This window comes from Triticum dicoccoides, chromosome 4B, assembly GCF_002162155.2.
Source record: "Triticum dicoccoides isolate Atlit2015 ecotype Zavitan chromosome 4B, WEW_v2.0, whole genome shotgun sequence".
Classification (NCBI taxonomy): Eukaryota; Viridiplantae; Streptophyta; class Magnoliopsida; order Poales; family Poaceae; genus Triticum; species Triticum dicoccoides.
The window spans coordinates 540,768,876-540,769,204 of NC_041387.1; positions in this window are offsets into that span (position 1 = coordinate 540,768,876).

The window sequence follows — 329 nt, forward strand, 5'->3', positions numbered from 1 at the left end:
ATCTCATCACCCCGACTATACAGCAAGAAGACAAGGTCAACGGCTTCTCGACACCGTCATGGAGAACGTCGCCGTGGTGAGCAAAAGAAGCCAAGTCAATTTTATTTGACACGACGCCATCCTCACTCCTCCGGCACAACCACTCAAAACCTAACCTCACCTATGAAAGCAACCCAAGAGAGAAACGAAGACCCCCCACCCCGCCCCCCCACCACCACGCATTGCCGAAGCAGCAGCAGAGCGGCAATGCTAGACTTACGTAAAAATTTCTACGTAACTTACGTAATAACCAATGTGGAGTATGGTATTGGCGTTTAGGGGAGTGAGGG